This window comes from Vombatus ursinus, unplaced genomic scaffold (assembly GCF_900497805.2).
Source record: "Vombatus ursinus unplaced genomic scaffold, bare-nosed wombat genome assembly UNPS02004423.1, whole genome shotgun sequence".
Lineage (NCBI taxonomy): Eukaryota > Metazoa > Chordata > Mammalia > Diprotodontia > Vombatidae > Vombatus > Vombatus ursinus.
Window position 1 is genome coordinate 801,364 of NW_020944201.1, and position 26,738 is coordinate 828,101.

A 26,738-nucleotide genomic window follows, 5' to 3' on the forward strand; every position below is an offset into this window, starting at 1 on the left:
TTATCTCTCACTCCCCATATTCCAATCCATTGACAAAGACTATAGATTTCACCTTTGCAACATCTTGCATTTATGCCCCTTTCTCTCCTCTGATACTGCCACTCTAGTGCAGGCCCTCATCACCTCACACCTGAATTATTGCAATAGCTGCTGGTGGGTCTGCCTGACTCATTTCTCTTCCCACTACAATCCATCCTCCATTCAGCCACTAAAGTGATTTTCCTAAAGTAGAGGTCTGATCTTATCACCCTTATATTCAGTAAACTCCAGTGGCTCCTTTTTGCCTCCAGGATCAATACAAAATGCTCTATTTGACATTAAAATCCCTTCACAGGGTCTTAGCACAGCAGCAACCCTTTTTATTCCATATCAATCAGATATGACCCCTGCCTCCCCAGCATCCTTAGTTGGCATTCATCTTGGCACCATTTATTCCTATGTGAGAGTCTTCCAACATGGGAAAGTGGAGATCATTGCTAATGACCAAGGAACAGGACCACCCCAAGCCACACTGCCTTCATTAACACAGAATATTTAATCAGTGATGCTGCAAAGAATCAAATTTCAAAGAACCCCACCAACACAATCTTTGATGCCAAACATTTGACTGGTCACAGATTTGATGATATGTTGTATCATCAAGACATGAAGCCTTGGCCTTTCATGCTGGTGAATGATGCAAGCAGATCTAAGCTCCAAGTAGAATACAAAGGGGAGACCAAAAGTTTCTATCCAGAAGAAGTATCTTGGTATTGACCAAGATGAGAGAAATTGCTGAAGCTTATCTTGAGAAGATCGTCACAAATGTTGTCATCACACTACCAGCAGCCTACTCCAACAATTCCCAACATCAGGCCACTAAAGATGCTGGAACCATCATTGGTGTCAGTGTGTTCTGAATCATTAATGAGCCAACTGCTGTTGCTATTGCTTATAGCTTGGACAAAAAAGATTGACACTGAGAGAACTGTTGATCTTTGACCTTGGAGGTGGCACTTTCAGTGCCACTGAAGATGGCATCTTTGAAGTCAAGTACACAGATGGTGACACCCACTTGAGTGGGGAGGACTTTGACAACCACATAGGTTAAACAATTTCATCACTGAGTCCAAGCAAAAACACAAGAAGGACATGAGTCAGAGCAAGAGGGTTGTTCGCTGTCTGTGTACCACTTGTGAATGTGCAAAGTATCCCTTCTCTTCCAGTACTCAGGCCATTATTAAGATTCTTGCTGCTGTTTGTCCTTCATTCTCAAAGAGGACCAATGACATCAGGGAGGTGATACCATGACTTGCAAGTGAATTGGATTTAAGTGAGGGAGGGCTGTGCAAAGTCACCAGCCTCACTTTCTCCTCCGGAACCATCTGGGTCCAGTGGCAAGATACAGATCAGGATGACTGGCGATGGCTCTGAATTGAGATTCACTCCTTCTATGAAGGTATCAACTTCTATGCCTCCTTTACCCATGCCTGATTTGAAGAGCTGAATGCTGACCTCTTCCATGGTACACTGGCCCCCGTGGAAAAGGGATTCCAAGCTAGATAAATCACAAATTCATGACATGGTGGGTGGTTCCACTCAGATCCCTAAAATCCAGAAACTTCTGAAGAACTTCTTCAATGGCAATGAGCTCCACAAGGGTGTCAGGCCTGTGGTGCAGCTGTCCAGGCTGCCATCTTGTCTGGAGATAAATTTGGGAATGTGTAGAACTTGCTGCTGTTGGACGTCACTCCTTTTTCCCTTGGTATTGAAATTGATGGTAGAGTTATGTCAGTTCGGATCAAATGCAATGTCACCATTGAAAGAGATGTCAAAAGTCATCGAGTCAATCCTCACTAGGAATCTCCCCTTTTTTTGTTGTTGTTCCATCATCTCTGATTCTTCATGACCCCATTTGGGGTTTTCTTGGTAAAGATACTGGAGTGGTTTGCCATTTCCTTCTCTGGTTCATTTTACAGATGAAGAAGCAGAGGCAAACAGGGTGAAGTGACTTTTCCAGGGTCACACAGCTAGGAAGTGTCTGAGGTGAAATTGGAACTCAGGAAGGTGAGTCTTATGATGAACAGGATACTCTCAGAAAAACCTGGAAAGACATGAGCTGATGCAAAGTGAAATGTACTGTATACAAAGTAACGGCAAAATAGTGTGATGATCAGCTATGAATGACTTAGTTTTATTCTCAGCAATACAACGATCCAAGACAACTCTGAAGGACTTAGAATGAAAAATGCTACCATCCCCACTAAGCAGGCGAAGACCATCACAGCCTACTTGGACAACCAGTCTGGTGTGCTTATTCAGGTTTATGAAGGTGAGAGGGCAATGACAAAGGACAATAACATGCTTGGCAAGTTTGAGCTCACAGGAATCCCCCCTGCCCCTGGGGTATTCCTCAGATTGAAGTCACATTTGGCATTGATGCCAATGGCACCCTCAATGTGTCTTCTGTGGATAAGAGCACAGGCAAGGAGAACAAGATCACCATCACCAACGACAAAGGTCATCTGAACAAAGAAGACATTGAGCGTATGGTCCTGGAGGCTGAGAAATACAAGGCTGAAGGCTAGAAGCAGAGACACAAGGTGTCTTCCAAGAATTCTCTTGACTCATGCTGTGAACATGAAGGCTAGTGTAGAGGATGAGAAACATCAAACTCCAAAACTGGTGATGAAACAAACAGAAGTTCTCTGACGTGTAATGAAATAATTGACTGGCTGTATACAAACCAGACTTCTGAGAAGGAAGAATTTGAGCATCAGCAGAAAGAATTGAAGAAGGGGGCAGCTAGGTGGCGCTACAGTGGATAGAGTGCCAGCCCTGGAGTCAGGAGGACCTGAGTTCAAATTTGACCTCAGACCAAACACTTGACACCTACTAGCTATGTGACCCTGGGCAAGTCACTTAACCCCAATTGCCTTGCCAAAAACAAAAATAACAACAAAAAAAGAAAGAATTGAAGAAGGTTTGCACCCCCCTCGTTACTAAGCTGTACCAGAGTACAGGGGGCATACCAGAGGCATGCATGCCTGGGAGGTTTCCAGAGGGTGGAGCAGTCCCATTGGGAGGTGTTTCTTCTGAATCTACCATTGAGGAGGTTGACTACACACACTAGAACAAAGAGCATTCCACACAGCTTTCCAAAGATTGAAGAACTCAATGTGTAGCCAAGACAGTGGTAGTCTAGCTACTGTGTAAATCTGAGGATTCTGAATTACTGAATGTGCACAGAGGGAGAAAAATGAACACTGCACTTTATCAGTAGTATAAACAAGTAGAAATGCAATTTTTATCCTGAAGAATAAAATCTATTTAATTTGGTACCATAAAAAATCCCTTCATAACCTCCAACCTTTCCACTCCACTTTATTCCTCAATAAGCATTCTTCAATCCAGTGACATTTGGCTTTCTGGCTGTTCCACAAACAAGACCCTCCATCTTTCTGCTCTGGGCACTCTCTCTGGCTGTCCCCCATGCCTGGATGCTCACTCTCCTCTGCTCTGACTACTCATTTCCCTGGCTTCCTCTAAGTTCCAACCAAAATCCCACCTTCTAGAGGCAGCCTTCCCCAACTCTTCTTAATTTCAGTGTTTTCCCTCTCTTAATTATTTCCCATCTATCCTGTATATAGCTTGCTTTGTATGATTTGATTTATTTGTTGTCTCCCCCATTAGATTTTAAGCTCCTTGAGGGCAGGGACTGTCTTTTGCCTCTTTTTGTATCTCCAGTGCTTAGTACTATGCCTGGCACATAGTAGGTGCTTAATAAATGTTTATTGCTTAATGGAATGAGACCATTGTGTTCAGGCATAGAGAAGGTTTTGACCAGAATTAGTTGAATGGCCACACTGACCTTAAGAAACCTGGACAGGTACTCAAGTATATGGCTAAAAAGTAGAATTGAAACCTGCAAAAAAAAAAAAGGAACCTGGGTTCCTCAGAATATCTGTATTTTCTAACCATTTTATCTTAGTTTATCCATCTATATAAAATAAATATAAAACTACCTTCTTGACTGACAGACTGAATGTTAGTGAATTCATGATTCTAATTTTATTATTTTATGTGAAATATAAGAATATTAGACTTATCTGTAAAGAGTGCTTTGAGAGCCCCATTAATACCTATATTGTTACAAAATTTTTTGTAGACATTTATGAGATTTACAAAGTTATATTCAAAAAATAAATAAAAAATAAAAATAAATTTAAAAAATAGTTTTTAAAAAAGGGGCAGCTAGGTGGCACAGTGGCTAGAGCACCAGCCCTGGAGTCAGGAGGACCTGAGTTCAAATCCGACCTCAGACACATAATACTCACTAGCTATGTGACTCTGGGCAAGTCACTTAACCCCAATTGCCCTAACCAAAAAAAAAAAATTGTTTAAAAAAAGTTATATTCATGTTCCATATATAACACATAACTAAAACACTTGTAGTTGTCTAAAATGATTATTTTTAAAGCTTCCTCTATCTGATGAGAATGAGGACAGGTTATTGAGAGGTCATGAAACAAGAAGAACATATGTTTTAGAGGGAATTTCTGGCACAAAAATCATCTTTGCAATCAATACCTCGAGATTTGTTTAATTCTGAATACATTTAGCTTTTGTAATTTGTTTTTAAATAATGGATTCTACATTTTTTTAAACATTGTACACATGTTCAATTAGCCTGAAAATATATCAATCAACAAGCATTTATTAAGTTCCTACTGTGTGACCCACAATGTGCCAGGTGCTAAGAATACAAAGACAAAATTGAAACAGTCCCTGTCCTCAAGCAGCTTACATGATAATGGTGAAGAAAAATATGTACATTCATAGGTATATACAAAAAGATATAGGTAGATGTGGAAGTAATAATGAGAACTGGAAGAGGAAGAAATGAGCAACCATGATAGCTAGCGCCCATTCCTTAAAGACTGGAAGTCTTTCAGCGGAGGCTGGAATGATTACTTATTAGTGATGATGTACGGGGAGATTCATGGGGCAGCTAAGTGGTGTTATAGTGGATAAAGCCCTGGGCCTGGAGTCAGGAAGACTCACCTTCCTTTTTTGGGGGAGGGATGTTGTTTTTGTTGTTGTTGTTGTTTTAATTTATTTAATATTTTATTTTTCCAATTACATATAGAAACAATTTTTAACATTAATTATTAAAACTTTGAGTTCCAAATTCTCTCTCTTTCTCCCTCCCCACCCCCTTCATTGAGAAGACAAACAATTCAATATAGGTTATAAATATGTAGTCATGCAAAACATTTTCATAATAGTTATGTTGTGAAAGAAAATGTAGACCAAAAAAAAAAACCTCAAGAAAAATAAAGAAAGTTTAAAAAAGTATTCTTCAATCTGTATTCAGACACCATCAGTTCTTTCTCTGGGGATGGATAGAATGTTTCATCCTAAGTCCTTCAGAGTTGTCTTGGATCATTGTATTGCTGAGAATAGCTAAGTCATTCACAGCTGATCATCACACTATTTTGCTGTTACTTTGTACACAGTACACTTCACTTTGCATCAGTTCATGTAAGTCTTTCCAGGTTTTTCTGAGAGTATCCTGTTCATCATAAGACTCACCTTCCTGAGTTCCAATTTCACCTCAGACACTTCCTAGCTGTGTGACCCTGGAAAAGTCACTTCACCCTGTTTGCCTCTGTTTCCTTATCTGTAAAATGAGCCAGAGAAGGAAATGGCAAACCACTCCAGTATCTTTACCAAGGAAACCCCAAATGGGGTCATGAAGAGTCAGAGACGATGGAACAACAACAAAAAAAAGGGAAGATTACTAGTGAGGGTTGACCAAATGACCTCTGACATCTCTTTCGACTCTGATATTCTGTCACTGAAGGTAAACCTTCGTATTATTCAGGCCTCTCACATAGGTTAAGTCAAGTCAACAAACATTTCAGTGGAAAGATAAGAGAACTCAAGATAATGTGGAACTCTATAGACAATGCAACAAGAGGGAAGTTTTGCCTTGGCTCAAATTCCTTGCATCTAGTAGAACCAAGTGACTTGTCAAATGAATCAAACAGCACTGGGGTTATAGTAGCTCCACAGCCACCAATCTTGTGACTAGAACATTGAGAAAGAACCAGGTTCTAGCTAGTCCTGAGGCATGAAGAGCACAGAGGGCATGCCAGGTATTGCTTTGTAATGCCTTGAATTTGGGTCGGAGAAAAGCTGTTTTAAGCATTTAAAAAAAATACAATACCCAACAAAACAAAACAAGCTAGCCATAACCCTAGGAGCAGCCCTTTGCCCTGTGCTGGTGGGGACAGTGGGAAGGAACTCAGAGACTGAAGGGTGGGGTTTAAATCCTGTTTCTAACATTTACACCTGCTTGGGGCAAGTCACTTGACCTCCCTCAGCCTTCATTTTCTCATCCACAGAATGAGGGGGTTGGACTAGCTGGCCTGAGAGGATGTCCCCTCCTGTTCTCCATCTTTAATGCTATGAAATGTCTTCCCTTGTCCTCTCCAATCGCTAATTTCTCAGTTGTCCAGAGATTTCATGACAGGCTGTTCTACCATTGCTGTTCATCCTTCATTCTTGAAGAGGACCAATGACATCTGGAGGGGCATGTCTTGATTTGCAAGTAAATTGGATTTAAGTGAGGCAGAGCTGTGCAAAGTCATCAGTCTCACACTATCCTCCAGAGTCGTTGGGGTCCAGTGGCATGACAAAGGTCAGGATAACTGGCGATGGCCCCAGATACAGTGGGAGACCTTGGCCTTTTTAAGGTAAGGCCTTTCCCAGGTCTCAGTTTGTCTGAAGCAATGCCCATTCAGTAATTAAAGACTATGTAAGAACTGAGGCAAAAGATGGCCTAGTTTGACTTCCCAAAAGAATCAGTCTGGGAGGGGAAGACCCTCAGAGTTTCTGTCCAGAACAGAAACAATTGCTATTTACACTCACTCTGAGCCATCAAAACCTAAATGATGAGCAACTGAGGCTTGGGCTGGGACCTATTATTGGCCAATCAGTGAAAGCCAGAGTGATTTGGGTTTAAAGGCATGGTCAAGTATAAATTGCTCAAAGACGTTTTGGCTTTCTCCATGTTTGTTTTGTTCTCAAATGCCAACATCCAAAGCCAGGTACAGATCTGATACTTCAGGAAAAAAAAAACCCAATTTGTTGGAATAGCATCTGCCCATATCATAGAATGGGGGAGAGGCAGAGGGGTGAAAGTACAGACACCAATCAGTCACACACTTTAGGAGTTAGCGGAGACAAAGTAACATCTTTATAAGTGTAAAGCAGTCTGGAGCACCAGGTACTCCTTTGGAGACTCATTTTCCCTCAGGATAACTTTCACTTTCCCCAAATAATCATTTAAAACTCCACCTTCCTTAGAAAACACTCTTTACACAGACTCACCAATGGTTGGAGTCTAGTTGCCTCTAGGCAAAGCCACTTTTTCTAAAAACTAATCTGTGTTTTTAGAGTCCTTAGATAACTCTGCCAAGCCAAGATGAACTCCAGTCTCTACCAGTTTGGTTGCAAAGCAATTCTTTCTGGGTGTTTTCTTATCTTACTGTCAATCTCTCTTCCTCTTTGTAGGACAGGGAAGAGGAATGTGCATGCTGGGAAAAGTTTCAATCCCAATGGAGCCTTAGACATCCCTAGTGGAATGTGGCCAGCACCCCTAGTCTTGAGTTTCCATTGTTGTGTGGTAAAGTCTCATTTCAACTCTGCATGAGTGACAAGCATGAAGAGGTCGGATCAGTAGTTAAGCCAATGGCAGGTGATTCAAGTTTCTTTCCTTCCGATGGTAAAGGCACAAAAGAATGGTATTTTAGTTATTTGAAATTGTAGGAGCTACTTCCCCACAATATTGGTGCTAAACAATGGTATGACCAACACAGTCATTACTAATACCTCAGATCATCTATTTTATGGCAGTGGGAGAATCTTGCAATGTGGATAATGCCTTGTCCTTTCCTTGAATATTGAAGCCCAAATGAAAGAGAATCAAAGTATGATTGAAACCTTGTGAGCATCCCTGAGCTCCATGTGCTCACGTATTATTCTCTAAATATAATCCCTGTTTCAAATTAGAGTAGCCCCATGTAGATACTTCATATGAGGGCTCAGAGAATGGTTAGAGGAAGGGAGTAAATAGCTGTCCACATCCCAAATCAATTCACTTGGTCACAGACACACGATCCAAAGATAACAGACTTTTTTCTTCAATTAAGAAAAATCACTTGCTTTCCCTCTCACTTTCCCTCCAACCATTAAAAAAATAAAAGAATAATAAAACTCTTATAACAGATATGTGTAGTCAAGCAAAACAAAATCCACCTTGGCCTTGTCCCTCACTCCCCACCCCCCCAAAAAAAAATCTCATTCAAAATGAATGTAATATGAAAACAAAAGATATCCACAAAAGCACAGGAAAAGGAATGGCCTTCTTACAGAGGGAGAAGGTCACTGGTGTTTTCTGATTGCCCCCAAAACAGCCACAGAGGAAGGCCTCAAACAGAAGTTAAAATGAAAGTCAACCTTATTAACATCCTTTTTAACAAAGTCATCCTTATAACTAATACAAGATACTTCCAGCAGGAAAAAAAAAAAAAGGTTTCATTCAAGGAACATTTATTTTTTAAAACATTATTTTTCTAGATGTCTTTTGTTTTCATTTTACAATTCATTTTGGAAGAAATTTGTTCCAACAGCCATGAAGTAAATTAAATGTTCTACATCGATGGAGGGAGGTTCATTTTCACACCTCTTTTCCAGGGCCAAGTTTGGTCATTATAATAACACAGTATTTAGAAGTCTGCTTCTCCTTTATGTTTATAGTGTTGCCGTCAGGGAACACTATATGATATGATATGATATGCATATCATGTTCCTGATTTTACTTATTTTACTCTTTATTAGTTCCTATAAGTGAGCCCAAATTATTATAATTCTTCATGTTTCTCAGAGCACAAGGATATTCTATTACCAGCAGGCAGCACAAAGCAGCTAGGTGGTGTAATGACTAGAGCTCTGGGTCTGGGATCAGGAAGACCTGAGTTCAAAATATGACCTCAAACACTCACTAAATGTGTAAGACCCAGTGCAAGTCAGGTCAACTCTATCTACCTCAGTTTCCACAACTGTAAAATGGTAATTATAATAGTACCCATGTCACTGAGTTGTTTTGACACTCCCAAGAGACATTTGAAAAACATTTAAATTTATTTAATAAATGCTTATTCCCTCCTTCACTCCCCACAATTCATTCATCCATTTCCCCATCAACCAACTGCACTCTGTGAGGAATGCTAACAGTTTGGTTCCCACAGAATTGATAAGAAAACAGGACAGGGGGAGATTAGGTTATTGATTAATTGATTTCTTGGCTTATTGGTTTACACAAATATGTAAACAAGATAAGGGAGTGAATGGGATAATATAGGGTGAAGCCCCCTCAGGGGAATGAACTAACTCCGACTTCAGTTACTTTTCATACTTATGACTATTGTGAGACTGCACCCAGATGCCTTGCAGCACATTCTGGCTAAACTGGATGTTCCATGTGGCTAAACTGGATGTTCTGGTTGTGCAAAGAGACCACTCCCCTCTAACTTGTTTGGAACTTCCTTCCTTAGAAGTTAGAATTCCACGAATAGATTGTGCCCCTAATGTACCCAGCCAATGGGTTGAGGGAAAGGGGGTTAGGGCAGGGACATTGTGGATAGGGTCTATATATTCTGCTTTACAAGACACTCAGATGCACACCCTGGCTGCAGCCATCTTGAGTGAATGCTGGGTGTGTCCTTTCTCCTGAGAAAGCAACAAAACTCCTTTTTGCCTTTCTTAAGAAAAAGTCTCTGATTTGATTATTTTGGGGGTCACAAACACCCCACACAACTCTATTTTGTTTGCAGTTCTTTGCTACCACAGAGTGTTACTATGAATATGAATGAGATATAACCTCTGTGAAGACTTCTCAGGGTGGTGATGAAAAGACTGTCTGGAAACTAAAGATAAGCTTTGAGATAATGAACAGGCCATAAGTTTAAATTACCTAAACCTATAGGAATTCGGCCCTAAACCCCCTCCTGATTGCCACTGCCATGTCAGCATTAGGTATACTAAATAAGGACATGTATGTTTGGATTGGCTATACCCTGTTTGCTTGTTCTTTGGGAATGGGAAAGACTTTCGTGCCTAGAATGTAAGCCCACCTCCCAGCCAATGGGAGTAAGGGATAGTGGTGGGGTGGGAGTTTCTTGTTTGCGTTAAGATATATAACCTTGCTTTGTCCTTTGTGCCTCTCCTCTCTCCTGCTGGTAGTGTACTGGAGGAGTTAGACGCCCCTTCTCGCGAGATTGTAATAAAGAGTAATGTTTGCTTCCTTGAGAAGTCTCTGAGTTTAATTGTGTTAGAGTCACCGTACCACACAAATATTTTGTGATACACCCAAAATTTTAAATTAGTAAAGCTTTCGTAGCTTAAAGCTGCATTAAGACTTTCGAGACACATAGTATATAGACCTGCTTATATGCCCAGAAGTGCAACTTCTGGGGCTTATGGTATCGCTGTCCTAATCACTTTTTTTTTTTAGCATAATAACAAATTTCTTTCCAGAATGGATAGACCTCAATAAATATTAATTAAGCACCTACCATTTGCAAAAACTCCATTCTAGACACCAGTGAAAATGCAAAGTATAGAAAAGATAGCTCCTGACCTCAGAATACTTATGGGCTAGTAGAAGGATAAGGCACAGAGGATTCTGGGAAGACAGTAGAGTATGTCAGAAAATTCCAAGCTCTCCAGATTTCTCCCACAAACAAGATAATAATAGCACCTCAGGATGAACATAGAGTGGTAAAAAATAAATAAGAGTAAGGGCAGAACAGTGGTCCTCCTGGGACAATTGGAAAAGATCTAAAGAAAAATCTCAGGATGAGGTTTGGTCCCTGTGAAGAGTAAACACCTCCAGGCTAGGGTCACTTGAGCAACAAGTGGCAAGCCCTGGCATAAACTGGGTTGGGAGGCTGCCTTGGCCCCAGCCACAGGAATTTTTACCCCTGGGACAGTGAGGGTGATGGGGTTGGAATCTAGACCCCAGAAAGGAAAACCCTGGACCTTCCCACTTGGCCGAATCTCTGGCATTCGCCTGAGGCTATAATTCCATCAACTGGCCTTTCTTTGTGGCTACACCCAATCTCCCCTCCAACATCTTACCTCCCTAAGGCCCCTGGCCATTTCCCACATTTAATCCTAGCTAGGCTCCATTGTCCAGGTCCCAGGAGTTCTGTTCACCCCAGCTTACTGGCCACTCCCATCCAGATCTCCTTAGGCCCCATCTCCCGTGACCCCAAACTACTCGGCCACTCCTAGATCCCTCTCATAGGCTTTCTGTATATAAGGTCCATCTTGTCTCCATTAAGATGCTCTGATTTGGGGCAGCTAGGTGGCACAGTGGATAGAGCACTGGCCCTGAAGTCAGGAGGACCTGAGTTCAAATCCGGCCTCAGACCAAACACTTGACGCATACTAGCTGTGTGACCTTGGGCAAGTCACTTAACCCCGATTGCCTCACTTAAAAAAAAAAAAAAAGATGCTCTGATTCTTATAATCTAGCCACTGGTCAGATTCTTACAATCTAGCCAATAGTTTACTAATGTTCAAACTCCTTATGAGTCTGCCCAATGTGACAGATGTTCTAATAAACCTTGCCTTTGGCTGAAAGAAGGCTTGGGTCAAATTCTTTCAGGGAGGACCTGCATGTTGTGATATTGGGGTCCCAGGACCCCTGAACCCCTAAACTGCATCAAGGGGAGTTGGGGTCTAAGCCCAAGAAAATCAAGGGAACCTCTGCTGACAAGGAAAGCCAGACCCAGCTGTGCCGTGCAGATGTGGCAGCGGGGGAAATGGGTGGGGAGGTTTGAAAAGGAACCAGCACATGCCAGTGAGTGCAGAAGCAGTGGGGCAGGGACACCGCTGGCTTGTGGGCACTTACTGGAGGGTGGAGATCTTGGTTCCAGTTCCAGAGGGAAGAAACTGAAGGAGGATCTGAGGCCAGAGGTGCTATCCCCCATACCCCAGGGTTAAGCAACTAAGTTGCTGCAAATTTTTTTTTTTTTTATGAGTAGGCAAAGGAGAAAGAATCCAACCATGGAGAATTACTATAGGAATAAAGAAGACTGAGGTTCATCTTCAGAGGATACTGAAGCAAAGAAACCCTCTTCTACTCCAAAGAGTAACATCAAATGGTGACCTGCCCAAAAAGAATTTGTAGAAGAACTTTAAAAAGACTTGAAAAATCAAATGAGAGAGATGGAGGGGAGAAAAAGAGCAATCTAAGAAAAACAAGAAGATTATAAAAAGGAAGTCAACCAATTATAAAAGGAGATCCAGAATCTTAAGGAAGAAAACTACTCCTTGAAAATCAGAATAGGGCAAGGGGAAGCCAATGAAGTTATGACATCAAGAAATAATAAAACAAAATATAAAGAATGAAAAAATAAAAGAGAATGTGAAACATCTCATAAGAAAAACAACTAATCTGGAGCACAGATCAAGAAGAGAAAATATAATAATAATCAGACTACCTGAAAGCTATGATTTAAAAAAAAAAGAATCTTGGTACAATAATACAAGAAATAATTTTTAAAAATTGTCCAGAAGCATAAGAATAAGAGAAGAAAAGTAGAAATAGAAAAAAATCCACCAATCACTACCTGAAAGGGATCCTATGAGGAAAACCCACAGGAATATCATAGTCAAATTCCAAAACCCCTCAGCTCAAGGATAAAATATTATGAGCAAAAAGAAAAAAAAATTTAAACATGGTGGTGCCACAATTAGAATCACACAAGACCTAGTAGCAGTGACACTAAAAGACTGCAGGTCTTAGAATATTATATATCAAAGAACAAAAGAACTGAGGTTTCAGCTGAAAATATCATACCCAGAAAAGCTAAGCATAATCCTGAATGAAAAGAAAATTCAATGAATTGTCAGACTTTCAGGATTTTGTTAAAAAAAAAAAACAACAAAACCTGAACTTAATAGATTTGACATACAAGAGCCAAGAGAAATATAAGGTACATACCAAAGACTAATTACAAGGGACTGAATAAGAGCAGACTGTATGTAATGTAAAACATATATCTAAGATTTTATTAGTAATTGGGTAGTTTATAAGAAAGATTGGAGGTAGATCTGAGTATGATATGATTTTAAAAAGTAAAACCATTTAGGAACAGCTGAAAAAAGAAAAGGAGGTGCAAGAGGAAGAATCGATTCGGGGGATTAGATGGGGGAGGAGGGCTGGTAGTTCTGGTAACCTACTTTCATCTGGATGGGTTCAAGAGGGAATAGTACATATATATCTAGAAGAGTAAAGAAGTCTAAATTCATAAAGAAATAAAACACTAAGAGGCTAGGGAAGAGGGAGAGGATTAGAGAGGGATCTTTACAGGGGAGGGTGAGGGAAGAAGTTAAAGTGAGGTATAGAAGGGTGTTTAGATTTATGGGAATGGGAGGATAATGGAAGGATGGGGGGGTAGGCTAAGTAATAGGAAGGCAAGGTAGTGAGTAGAAGTAAAGTAGAGCATTCTGGAGGGATAAGAAATTAGAGATACACACAAATATAAAATAAAGAGCAGGAGTAGAATTTGTTAGGGGAAAAGGAGCAGGGGTAGTAATCATAATCTCAGACAAAGTTAAGGCTAAACTAGATTTAATCAAAAGAGAAAAATAGGGAAACTACACTGTCAGTCATATTCATCGATGTTGTTTGGGACTATTTAAAACAACTAAACAGTATAAGGTGGGAATATTGCTGTGGTGTAGGAAATGACAAGTCGGTGGACTTGGAAATATATAGAAAGACTCTGACTTATGAAGGAAGAGGTTATCCACCCTCAGAGAAAAAGAAGATAAGTATAGTATGGTCTTACATAGATACATATGAATGTATGTGTCTCTATATAATTATCAATATTTAAGTATATGTATATGTAAGTGTATGTATGGGTATATGCATGTATATATATGTATTTGTGTGTATGTCTATATATGTATGTCTATATGTATATGTATGTGTACATGTATATGTTTGTGTGCACACATGCATATATGCTTAATTGTAGCCTTCTGGAGGGCAGGGGAGGAAGAGTGGAGAAAAAAAACAAAGTAAAAAGTACACAGCAGAGAACAAAAGAAAACTTACAAGGAAGCAAAGAAAAGCTAGATAGCTCTTGACACAATGTGTTGTATTCATTGTATAGGTTTTCTTGAAATGGAAATTTATTACTGTATGTTTTGAATCCTCTCTCACTGTATATTTTGAATCCGTTCTGCTGTACACGTGGCAATGCTTTTTTTTCTTTTCTTATTTTGTATTATTTTAGTTTGAGTATTTAAGTTTGTTTCTTTTCTCTTTTCTTATTTTGTATTTAAGTTTAAAATTTAAAAAAATCACAAATAATAAAAAAGAAGGGTAAGGCAAACACAACTCCAATACCCAATATTATATTCCAATACCCTTGTAAGTAACTAGAGAGGTAGAAAACCAAGTGCTGTGTGAACTGAACAGAACAGTGTTATTTCTTCACCTTTTGAGGAAAATTCCTGTTACAGGCAATGGCTTGTTTTGCAGGGGAAGTGGGAGGAATGTATTCAGAAATGAATGTGATGATTCAAAACCAAAAGCTACTGATAAAAACAAGATAAATTTGTGAAAATAAATATGTAAATGAATGAAATTGCCAGGGAAGAGTCCTAGGTAGATCCTGCTGAGTGAATCCCTGAGTCACATTTCTTCCCTCCTCATAGACAAGGCGTGGTGGAGCTAGGCCTGGGTCCACAGTTACTGTTTCTGCAAAGAGAGACAGAGGGCCACAGCTGGCCCTTCCCTACCCCTTGGCCTCATGGGACTTGTTTCATTTCTTGGGAAAGATTACTTGATTTCTTCAAACTGCTGAATGTTGCTCGATAGGGCACACCATGATCTGTTGGGCCATGGGCCTTGAGCCCACATTTCTCTTGCCTGACTACATTTCTTCTCTTCTCAGAGATGATGAGGTCTGGTGAAGCTGTGCCTGGATCCACAGTCAACTCTTCTGAAGCAAAGAGTCACAGGGCCACCCTTCCCCATCCCTCAGCTTCATGGGACTGGAGTAATTTCTTGGGAAAAGTTCATTGATTGTTACCAAGTGCAGGAGGATGATGATGAGGGAATCCTTGAACTGAGGGGCCTCATGACCTTGGCTCCCAAACAAGGGACTCTTTTCCTAGAAAGAGTGACTGGAGCTGTGAGGGAAAAGAAGTTCGCAGTTCCAAGCAGCCAGTCTAGGGGCGAATGTCACCTGTGGAATGTGGGCATTCCTTGAGGGCAGGGGCTGTATTTTTGTCTTCCCGTCCCCACCCTTAGCACAATGCCTAGTACATAATAGGATCTTAGAAATGCTTTTTCAATCAAAAATAAAATTCAAGGTATTACAGCCCACTCTCTGAAAGAGAGATATGTCACCAGTAACAAGTGGGCCTCCACAGGGAGCCACCCCCTCCCTCAACCTTCCAGGGCCAATTTTAGTGGGCACCTGGCCCCCTCCCCTCCTCCTTCCCTCCTGGGCCTCAGGCAGACAGACCTGGTAGCACTTATGAACTAAAAGGAGGATACCCAGCTCAAATACCCAGTATTACTTGATAAGTACATTCGAGACCTATAAACTCTACATTACAGTGCTCTCTGAACTGAATTGAACTGAACTGAACTGTGTTATTTCTTTTTTTGAGGAAAATCTCTGTTACATGGAACTGCTTGTTAGGTAGAGGAAGCGGGGGGGGGGGGGTGGAAATAGATTCAAAAATGAATGTGATGGAAAAAAAACAACAGTAAACATAAAAATAAGTTAAACTTTTAGAAATAAATATGTAAGTGATTAAAATATCTGGGAAATGATCATGGGTAGATCCTGCTAAGAGTAACCCTGGGTTCCATATCTTCTCTTCTCCCAGATTATAAGGCCTGCTGGGGGATGGGAATGGGCAACTGTGACCCTGTATCTCTCTTTGCAGAAGCCATGACATACAGGCACAAAGTGCTGGCCAGAAACTGTGTCCCCACGCTGAGCACAATGCCTGGCACACAGTAGGAGCTTAATAAATGTTTGTTAACTTGAAAAGCCAAATTCAAGCAACTAGAAATGCCTTTCTAAAAGAAAGTTAAGTCACCAGGCACAGTGGACTATCACATTTAGAGTAACCAAGATTCTAGCAAAATCTTTGCTGTTTTCATTATTCGTTTGTCAGCCTCCTTCCAAGTTTCTTCCTTCAACGTCGTTGGCAAGACTTCACTTTGCTGAATCTCTCCAGCAACTTTCGGTAAATCTGATAAGGTCTAGAGGTTAGGGGTCCTGGAATCCCAAAATCACGACACATGCCCAAAAGAATTAGATTCAAGCCTTCTTGCAGCCAAAAACAAGGTTTATTGAAGATTCGCCATATTAGCCAGACTCTTAAGGAATCTGAGCATCTATGGGCCATTGGAGATTGTGAAAATCTGAACATCTTAATGGAAAGAAGATGGACCTTATATACAGAAAGACTGTGGGAGGGATCCAGGAGTGGCCAAGTAGTCTATGAGGTAATAGAACTCCAGGGAAATGGAGCCTAGGTGGGACCAAGGGTGGGAAGTAGCCTGGGGCCATAGGGAGACAAGACAAAGGAGGGCCAGACTAGGTTAAGGATAACAGAATTGGAGGATTGGGTGTAGCCAAAATGAAAGGCCAATTGAGTGATGGAATCAGGGCCTCAGGAAAAAGCCAGAGATCTCCTTGATCAAGTGGGAGAATTCAAGGACAAGCCAAAGGTTTTCTAGGGCCCGTAGACAAATGGGGCCCAAATTGGGGCAAATGTCTCACTTTGGGCCCATACCCCATCAAACCTACATTGCTTCTGGCCACTTGAGAGAGTACAGATAGATGGATAGATCTATGTATATAGAGAGAATATGTGATTATTCCTACATATGAATATAGAGAATTTATGAGTATACATACTTTAAAATATAGGGATAAGATATGAATCCTCATATATATGAACATATGAAGAGAATAGACGAGTACTGATATAATATGTAGAGAAAATATGAATATATATGTGTGTGTGTGTGTATATAAATGTATAGACAATGGAAGATTTCTCCCTTACATTAATATACAGAGGAAATATTTGAGCCCTCCTGGATAAGAATATATAAAGCCCAGTGGTTTTGAAGGGGCTGGGGAGGGGGTGGGGGGTGGAGACAGAGGACCGCCTGAACAGACAGCAGGGGGTCGCTGGGCATCAGTCCCGGTCCTTGGGGTCTTCTCCCTCCCTTCCCCTGCTCCCCAATGATAACAGTCAGGACACCCCGCTGGGAGCTCGAGACACTTGCAGCGGTGGTGGGGGAGGGGAAAATCAACCCGAGAAGGTCTGTGGGGGAGGGGAAATGAGCAGGCGAGGGGGCGGGGCGGAGAATGAGCCTGAGCCGGCACTGCAGGGAGGGACGTTCACTGCCGGGAGGCGGATGAGGGAGATGTCTGATGAGGTCCAGCTGAGGGAGGGGCGGGGTTGGCTGGAAGGGATTCCTGCCTTACAAAGGTGGGTGATGAGGTCACCGGCCATCGGCTGGGGGTGGATATCTGAGAGGGGAGAGAGGCCCGGGAACCCGCGCAAAGCCTCCCTGAGGCTCAGCCTCCTGAGCATGGGAGACAAGGGATCAGGAAACACAAGCCCCAGACCCCAGGACTCCTGCCTATTGTAGAGAAAAGGTCCTCAACTACAGGTTTTACCCGCCCCGGGCTCTGAGGTCTGATAGTCCCTGTGAGATGGAGGAGGGCACCACTGATTCAGAGACAAGTCCAGGAAGATCCAGGGGTTTTATTCCAATCTTTAAGGTTACAATAAGAGCAGAATTTGCTGTGGGGGGCTGCATGAGACCAGCAGAGTTTTCTCAGATGTGGCCTTGGGGGCTACTTTGCTAACATTAGCAGGGGTATACATATAGGGGTAGGGTCTGAATGGGCTTGTAGGTCTGGATAGGATGGAGGGCTAAAAGAGACCTCAGAGTTCATGTGGTCCAACCTCCTCATTTGTGAAAAAAGGATAACTGAGGCCAAGAGGAGGGCAGGGACACGGCCAAGGTCACACAGCCAGTAAGGGGCAGACCCACACCTTGAACCCAGGTCTCTCCTGCCTGCCAGGCTAGCCTCTCCCTCCTCTGACAGTCAAGCTTCATGGGCTGAAGGTCCCTGGGAAGGCTCTCCCTAGAAGCTGCTGGGCAGGGGTTCTGGGAATCTTCAGTTATGACAGTGGGGTTAAGTGAAGGGCAAATCAACCCCCGCCCCACACCAAGCTTTGGGCCAGTCTGCAATACATACACAGTTAGCAAAGTGATCTTGAGCAAAATTCCCTGAATTTTGTGAAATAAGAGAGATGACCCCTAGCTGCTTCACTCAGAGCCCTACTTGAACAGTTTTTTGGGGCTTGGAGGTGTTAGCCTAGGCAAGGTCCCTGTTTTCCTGCCCTCAGAGAAGTCCTGGTCTAGTGACGAAAAAGGTATGCCCTAAATATGCCAAGTGTGGCAGAGTTGAGCAAAGAGGAGGCCTGTGTGACTTGGGGATCAAAAAGGGTTTCTTGGAAGTGGGCAGCATCTGAATTGGGTTTTCAGTGATGGGAAAGAAGGAGGAAATTGTTGACAGCACAGAGGTGGGAATTTTCAGCAGGACAGAGGGCCCAACCTGGGCTGCAGAAGGGGGCTGTGGGCATCAGGGTGGGGAAGGGAGCCTGAATAGCCCCTTGGCTGGAGCTCATGTGCTTTTTCCTTTCCCATCCATCAGGTTCTGTCACTCAGAAGGAGAAGGATCCTTCCCCAGTGCAGAAATCAGCCTCGTGGACATCAATTACAGGATTGTCTCCCTGCCACCAGCAGCCTGAAGAAGATGATGATGCCAGAAGCCAAATCAAATTATCTGTAAAAATGATGCCACATATATAGGATAACACCTTCACCAGGAGTGTTACAATTTGTTCTATCAACAGCCTCAGCAGCTGGACAGTTAAGCCACTGACTTACTAAAGAAGAGACTGGCATTATTATAAAGATAAAAGAAAGCAAAACAAAAAGAATTGTGGCCTGCAATAAAATCTCCTCCAGCCTGACCTATTCCAACCTGTTATTAATGGTTGAAAGGGGGAATTGAAGAAAGTGTGCTCGTACTCGAGCATGTGCATACGCACACGCGCACACACACACACATGTACATTCCTATTATAATCATTTCATATAGCATTTTAACTGATGTAAATCATTTAGCATAGTGAGGGACTAAAGGGAGTCTCAAAATTGCCTTAAGAAATATTTGACTAATTTATTAAGTGGCAGCCAAGAGCAAGGAGGCAGCTAGGTGGCTCAGTGGATAGAGAGAGTTCTGGGCCTGGAGTCAGGAAGACCTGAGTTCAAGTCCAGCTTCAGACACTGTGTGACTCTGGGAAAGTCACTTAACCTCTGTTTGCCTCAGTCCACTGGAGAAGGAAATGACAAACCACTCCAGTATCTTTGCGGAGAAAACCTTACGGACAGTATCAGCATGTGGTCCATGAGGTCACAAAGAGTCAGCCACAAGTGAAACACTTAATGACAAAAAGTGAAACAAGTTTGGAACACAAACTCATTTGTAGAAGCTCATAGCAAAAAAGGGTGGAAGATTGAGACTTATTTCCAATAAATGATTATTCCTATATTCTTTCTGTATATTGGCATATATGAGTACTCACAGATTCTATCTCTGTATTCATGAGTTACTGATATGTTCTCTCCATGTATTCATATATATGAAAATTCCTATATTCTCTGTCACTATTCATATATGAGTACTCATCTATCCTCTGTCTGTGTATTTATAAATATATTAGTACTCCTATATTGTCTCTATATTAATTAAAAAGCAATCACTATGTATATTCATATATATGGATTCCTATATTTTCTCTCCATTCATATATATGAATACTTATATATCCTCTTTATTTACATATATGAGTACTCATATATCCTCTCTTCATATACATGAGTGCTCACAAATTCTCTATATCTTCATATAAATGAGTACTCATGTATTGTCACATAATATAAAAGAGCGTTTATTCCGTCTCTATTCTTATGTACAAGAGTACTGATTCATATATATATTCATATATTAGTACTTATAGATTCTATTCATGTATATGAATTCTCATATTCTCTCACAGGGAGAGAAACAGCGAAATAATCATATGTGAATATGGAGAGAATATATGAGGACTCCTATGTAGGAATAAAGAGAGAGGCTATGTGAGTACTTATGTATATGAATTGAAAGAAAATATATAAGGGCTCATGTATGGGAATATGTAGAGAAAATGAGTTCTCATATATGAACAGAGAACATATAAGTTATATAAATGAATATATGGAGAGAATGAGTACTCATATATGTGAATATAGAAAGAGAATCTGCGAGTCTTTATATATATGAATATAGAAAGTAAATGTGAGTACTTACATATAGAGAGATAATATATGAGTACTTATATATGAATATATTCTCTATATTAGTATGTATGAGTTTTCATATATTTTCTATATCTCCACACATTTAATCTCTCTATTCACACACGTGAATACATATATATGGATATATATGAATTTTTTCTGTATATATATGACTATAGACACAATAAAAGTACTTATAAACCCAAATATATAGAAAGAATATATGAATACTCATTTCTATGAATATAAAGAGAAAATACGGCAAGTAAGTGGCGCAGAGGATAGAATGTCGACTCTGAAGTCAGAAGGATCTGAGTTTAAATTGCTAGCTGTGTGACCCTGGGCAAGTCACTTCACCCTGTTTGCCTCAGTTTCCTCATCTATAAAATGAACTGGAGAAGGAAATGGCAACCCACTCCAGTATCTTTGCCGAAGGAAACCCCACATGGGGTCACAAAGAGTGGAACATGACTGAAAAACAACTTAGCAACAAAAGAGAAAATATGTGAGCACTCATTAATAAGAATATAAAAAGTCAAACCAGTTTTATTAGCGGGACAGAGGGATGGATGGACAGGGGCATCGAGCATCTCTCATGGGCCCTTTGCTCCCTCCCTGTGTGACTTTAGAAATGGCAGCATTCAGATAAATCCACTACAGGTCCCTTGGGGGGTAAAATGAGCCCCAGAGGGTACTATGGAGGTGGAGGAGCTGATCCGTGACCTGGGTGTAATTGGAGCTGGATTGAGGATTCCTTACTTACAAAGGGCCATAGTCACTGCCTGGCTCTTAGCAAAGGATCCACCTTGTCCAGACTCAGCTCTGCTTGGCTTGTGGCTCCCTGAGTACTTTTAAGGGTTGGGAGTGAATATCTGGGCAGGGGTGGAGGGGTGGTGCTAGAGATGCCTGGGGAGTAAGAGATGCCAGGGGACCCATCCAATGCCCACCTGAGGCTCACGTGCCTCAGCAGGGACCACAAGTGGTCACGAAGCACACACTAGAGCTCCCCCAGACCACTGCCCAAGGTAGGGAAACGGTCCACAGCTAGTCCCTACTGGACCTTCACCTTTCAGACCCCTCAACTCTGAAAATGTCCTGTCCAGTGGGAGGTGGGAGGCACCTCTGTCCCAGTAGGCAGGTTCAGAAAGACCTATGGGGTTTTATTCCAGACTTTAAGGTTAGACCACCAATAGGACTTGCTGGTTGGGGGTCTCCCGAAATGAAAGCATTAGACTAGTATGGCTTTCTCTTCTGGAGTGGGTAGTTGGATGGGGGCAGGAGGTGGGGGTAGAGTCTGAGTGGGCTAATAGGTTTTTATTGGATGACAGACTAAAAGATACCTCAGAGGTCATCTGGTTCAACCTTCTCATTTGAGACAAAGGATAACTGAGGTTAAGAGGATGGGAGGAGTACAAAAAACCCTTTTAGAAGAATATTCAGGTAATATTTATCTTTCTTTTACCCATAAGCCCTTCAGTAGAAGGAGCACAAATATTCCATGGAGTTGGATCATTCTTTAGCCCTGCCAGAAAGTAAATCGGATTTTGTATAATTACATGAAACATAAATGTCACTTAGAAGCTAACTGTTATTTTAATGCCCCAGACAAGACAAATCCTTTCTCAGGCTGGCCTTTTCATGAGTGCTGTCCCATGTATGGGGCATGACATGTGAATTGCTAATTAATTTATGGAATAATTAGTGGTGACTAAGGAAATGGGACTACAAGAGGGTCCCTCTGGGTCAGGTGGGAGACAGACATGCTCAGTTCTTTTGATACTTTCTAGGAAAGACCACGATGGCAGCAAGAGGGGAGTAAAGCCTCAATCAGACTTTAATAAGGCATTGAGGGTACAGAGACAAAGGGCTTGGGGTGTACAAAGGCAGAAGGGGTGGGGATGGGGGATGGGGAATGGGTGATGGTGTGATGGAGAAAGGTAGGCTATGTGGGGAAGAGACTGGGGAAGGGGAGAGTCATTTACATAACTATGGATTGGAGTTGGAAGCCCTTGGCAGCGTGGACCCAGATGAAAATTGAAGAGGGCTCAGGGGACAGGATTTTGAGGTCTCATTTTTATAGGATTTTGGTGAGGGACGGACTAACTCTTATCCATGCCACCTTATGGCTAGTTCATTAACATAGCCACATCATCTCAAAGTTAGCAGCAACATTTTGTGTTCTGCTGGTCTTACTTTGGTTATCTGGAGCTTATCTGAGACTTACAAACGATGCGCAGTTAGTATGACCAAAGAGTCCTTACAATAAGGCCTAGGGGTTTCTCTTGATTTAGCACATAGTCTCAGGATGTGACTTTAGTTCATTTATGAGACAGTTTGCAAGTAACCATTATGTCCCTTTGATCTGTGAGACAGGCTGTAAGTGACTTCTAGATTCTCTTTTTCGATATTACTTCCTGCTACTTTATACCGACTATTTATAAACTTACTATACTACCTAGAAGTGGAGGGGGGTCTAGAACAAGATATAGTTTTAATACAACATGCAAATGAAGGATGCAAAACATATGAGCACCATGAGTAGGCAACATTTTTCCAGGGTCAGGGTAAATTTCAAAGATCTGTTCTGATTGCATTATAATTTCCATATTCACCACCAAAGATTTTGAGGTAACTTGCATTTATTATAAAATTATAATTATTGAACACATGCAGATTATATTACTTTTTAAAAAATTAATTTAGCTGTTAAATTATAATTTAGTTATTAAACTTTGGAAAGCTCTGCCATTGTTTAGTGTTCACCTTATTCCCTAGCACATGATATAATAAAGTAATCGAATTGTTAAAAAAAAAAAAAAGAGGAGGGCAGGAACTTGGCCAAGGTCACAGAGCCAGTAAAGGGCAGACCCTGGCCTTGAGCCCAGATCTGTCTCTCTTGCCTGCCAGGCTGGTTGGCTTCCATCTTGTCCTCTCCCTCCTCTGACAGCCAAGCTTCATGCGCCAAAGGTCCTTGGAAAGTACTCCCCAGGAATAGGTTATCACCTTCACTGAGGTTCAGGCAAGTTACTCATAGAACTAGGGGTTTGGGGATTCTTCAGTTATGACTATAGGCACTGAAGGACAAAAAAAATCCGCTGGGCTTTGGGCCAGCCTGGAATACACACTTACCAAGGTGAGCCTGAGCAAATCTCATGCCCTCCCTGAATGAGTTTCTTCTATTTGTGAAGTAAAGGGGATGACCCTGACCAGATCCATTTATAATCCTACTTGAACATTTTTCTGGGACTTGGAAGTGGAAGCCTAGGCAAGGTTCTTGTTTCCCACTCCTGAAAAATCACAGTCTAGTGGGGGAGAAAGGAGTGCCTTTGACATGGTATTGGTGGCAAAGAGTTGGGCAGAAGAGAGAGACCTTTGTAACAGGAGGATCTGGAGAGGCTTCATGGAGGGGGTCAGCATCAAAGCTGGGCTTTCAATGATAGGAAAGAAGGTGGAAATTGTTGACAACACAGAGGTGGAAATTGTAGGCACAGCAGAGGGCCCCGCCTGGACTGCAGAAGGGGACTGTGGGCACCAGGGTGGGGAGGGGAGCCCAAATAGTCCCTTGGCTAGAGCCCGGGTGCCATTTCCTCTCCCATCCTGGGCAGGTCTATCGAGTTCTGCCACTCAGAAGGAGAAGAGTTCTTGCCCAGCATGCAGAGATCCACCTCATAGATATCAATCACAAGATTATCTCCTTGCGGCAAATAGCATGAAGAGGAAGATGAGGCCAGAAGCTAAATCCAATTGTTTGTCAAAACAAGGTGGGAAATCTAGGCCAGCTTATCTGTTCACCAGGAATGCTACAGGCACTTCAACAGCAGCTCCAGCAGCTGGACAGTTACGTTCCTAAATTATTAGAGATGAGATGGATGTTAGTATAAATATAAAAGAAAGCAAAACAGAAAGAGATAAAAACCCCTCCAACCTGACCTATTCCAGCCTGTTATTAATGATTGAAAAGGAGATGTGCATTGCAGAAAGGACACATACACACACCTATATTAATTTCATATAGAATTTTAACTGATATAATCTCTCATAGTAGGAGGATGAAAGGGGGTTTCAAAAGTGCCTTAGCAAACATTTGAGGGGAGAGACCTGGCAGCCAAGGGCCAAATAGATTTTGAACATAAACTCACTGGTAAAATCTCATGGAAAAGGAGGGTGGCATATTGGGACTTAGATCCTTATAGATGAGTATTCATATAGTCTTTTTATATATATTCATATACATAATACTCATATATGCTCTCTATTTACATATATGCATATTCATATATTCTCTACATATTCATAAATATGAGGACTCACAGTTCTCTCACATGAAAGAAACCAACTAGGGTTTTAGGAGCATTCAGATCACCCTAAGGGCATTGAGGGATCAGACCAGAAGGAGGATGACAAAGTGCTAAAAAACAAAAGAATTGCCCAAGTTTTGCTAGAATCCCCCAGTCTGGTCCAAGGTATTAGTGTTCTAGAGCCTTCAGTGGTGAAGTCATTTTCTCTTTCAGAGAAGGCTTTAGTTTCTCCAATTGGACTTTTAAATTTAGCAAGCCATTGTTCTAAAATTGGGGCCCAAAAAGCAAAAAACCATTGTGACCCTCAGGGACCTTAAATTCAAGTTTTCCCCTGAGCTTGGCCTCCAGACTTGCCCCCTGAGCTGGTTTAAGGCAAGAGTTCTATTTCTTTTCTTACTCCCTATTGCAGTCCCACCCCTCCTAAAGGGAGCCTTTTCCAGAGTAGCTACAGGCATGCAGGAGAACCTCCCTGCTTCCTTAAGAACTTTGGGATTGATTGTGTGACGTGGGAAACATTGGCACAGGACAGCCCAGCTGGTGTGCCCTCATCATTTGCTCTATGAGCAAATCGGAATTGAAGTAGCTCAAAAGAAACTCGAAATAAATAAATTTAGAGAATCCACCCCAAATGTTCACATGGACTATTTGTGCCCAATCTATGGTAGAGCATTCCGAGCTCATATTGGTGTGATCTGCCACAGTCGATGCATTGTAACTTGATTCTAACATAATGATGTCATTTTAGTCCTCTTAGAAAATGAAGGACATAAACCAATATAAGTAGACATGCCAATCCTTGTCCCAGAGAGGAAGGAGATGCTATGTGAGTACAAAGGAGTCCAAGAAAGGAATCTGCACCATCCTCTTCCTCATCAAAAGTTCTATATTATAGATTCCTGTATAAGTCTTGATAATTAGTTTAATGTGAGAACTCTGGAACCACTAGATTGCTACTGGCTGACAGAAAGGTAGATATTGTTCTTTATTCTATTTAAACAGATCCAGACTAACTTTTTTTCTGGTTGCCGTGCCCCCTACAGATCTTGTACTGAGCTTACTGTTCACTGAAGCCTTCAAACCTTAGTCACGTGGATCAATATTGAGCCATAGCTCCCTCATCCTGTACCTGTTTGACGTAATTTTGGGAACCCAAGTGTAGGACTTTACCTTTCTCTCTATTTTATATCATTCTAAGGGAGGTTAACCGTCATGAACTTGAATTGAACACCTAAAGCTGCTTAGAATTCTGTCTATAAAGGTAAACCCAGCAGGCAGGACAAACTCTACAGAGCCCATCCCACCTCCAGAGTGCCCAACACAGAGTTGGGTAGATTGTTCTAATAAAGAAAGTCAGAGGATCTCTAATAGGGCATCAAAAGGGCCTCTTGCCCATTTGTCTAGCTCTATCATGTTCTCCTCTAGCCTCTGCTGCTATCTCATAAGATAAGGGATACTCTGCTTGGAGGACTTCCCTGTGTCCAAACGATGGAAACTCCTACGAACAGGAAAAGGAATGAGAGCAGCCAGTCGTGCTGAGAGAGAAGGTCACTGACATTTTCTGGCTGTGGTCTTCCCCTGCTCCCTAAACGGCCACAGAGAAAGGTCCCAAACATGTTAAGTGAGCACTTTAGAACAAAATCATCCCTGTAAATAACTCCAGATACCTCCAGCAGAAAAAAAATGTGTCATTTAATGAACATTAATTTTTTAGAATACTATTTTTACATCATGTTCATTATGAAAAGATCCTTCCACAAGCCCATTACACAGTATCAAAAAAAAAAAAAAAGAGAGCAAAACCAACCTACTGACTGTTTATCACCATGACTGCAATGACCACACACCCATCACCCCTCACCTCTATCATGAAGGGAGATGATATGTTTTCTCTACTCTTCACCAGTGCCAAA

At 41.6% G+C, this 26,738-nt stretch overlaps 1 pseudogene; it reads left to right on the forward strand.

The window, feature by feature from the left end:
- The first annotated feature begins 379 nt into the window (after positions 1-379).
- On the forward strand, positions 380-17,761 carry LOC114023456 (annotated as a pseudogene).
- The last annotated feature ends 8,977 nt before the right edge of the window (positions 17,762-26,738 follow it).